This window comes from Echinococcus granulosus (genome assembly GCF_000524195.1).
Source record: "Echinococcus granulosus chromosome Unknown EG_S00396, whole genome shotgun sequence".
Lineage (NCBI taxonomy): Eukaryota > Metazoa > Platyhelminthes > Cestoda > Cyclophyllidea > Taeniidae > Echinococcus > Echinococcus granulosus.
Window position 1 is genome coordinate 3,288 of NW_020170775.1, and position 1,467 is coordinate 4,754.

The following is a 1,467-nucleotide window of genomic DNA, read 5'->3' on the forward strand; positions in this document are numbered from 1 at the left end:
CACCTCTTGTTGCGAAAAATAATGTCGCCACTTCACACCTATGTTAGCAAACAAATTGCTAATCGTAACTACATCACTATTAGCAAAATCTCATTAAATCTTTTTAATCTAATAAAAACGCAATAAGCCTAGAACCACTTCAAACCCCAACTTGGTCAAGGATTACTCATTTTCTTGAAAGCTAATTGCAAGTTCTCTACATGTGAATTAATGGAGACGCACAAAATATATTTTATCCGATTTGTTAGAAGCCAAAATCGGAAAGAGATGCATAGTGTCAAGGAAAGGAAGCGGTAGGAATTATAGTTTAACGGCCGTCAGAAAACTGCCTTTAATGGCAGGTTGTGTACTTAAATAAATAAACCCAGATGAGTAAAGGCTGATGTTCATTTTACACATTTTTCCATTATAAGGTTCTTTGCAAATATGTCAAATGGCAAATTGTCAGAGAAAGTGCAAAGTCTGCTGGTGCTTGATGCAGCTTTGTGCCGTTAAGTTAAAATTAATAGATTCGATACTCGATCGAGCTGCGCTATCATCATTTGGAGTGAGCTATAACCAAATGTTACAACGATGCCCTTTCTAAGGTTCCATTTAATCACAAAAAAACTATAGTTGATGCAACAGATTGTTGAAAGATTTCCAAAGTGACTTTGAAACAGCGATGTTTAGAAATATATGCCTTACTGATAGTGCGAGTGGACTTAGAGCAAAATAAAAGATACTTTGGGATTACTGGTTGGATATGTATTATATTTGCTCTGTGCTTTTCTGTTAATAAAGGCGTTTCTTTGGACAGACATTGTCATTTTTTTATATTAAAAACTAATTCTCCTATCCACGGCACTGCTTAGTTTTTGCACACGAAAGTAGGACCTTTAAAAGCAGTGTTGCGAATTTGGTCTAGCAGATGTTACTTTTTTCACTATGTCTTCACTGATAGTGTTCGTGAAACAAATGCAACAGTGAATTGTCCACGACAAATGCCTGATTTGTCGTCAAGACACGTTTTCCGGTAGTCTGCACGATCATACGCATGGCGTCTGCTGGTGTGAAGTTGTAATCAATGGTGTGCATTTTCTGTGTTCCAGCCTTCTTACAACTTCTGCCCTATAAGTCCTACCGAATCTAATTGCAGTACAGTCGTGCAGTTACAATAGCTACATCAAAATTAATGCGAGTCAGTGGACCCGAAATTGGCACTATTAAATCACAATAGCACTGTCGTGCATTGTCTTGCAACCGAATTGCATCATGAACTAGTTTTCAAATCAAACAACTTACTGGCCTCTTCATTTGTCTGGAAAACTTTCTAAGAATGTATTTTGCCAATAACAATACACGTTGCAGCAGCAAATTGATCAGGTGATCTCGACATCCTTACCAAAAGCGGCTCACAAAAGGTGTCTGACTAAGCATTTTCAAGTTAGTATGCCCCTACAAAATATGGTGGAGTGGCAAGGTACC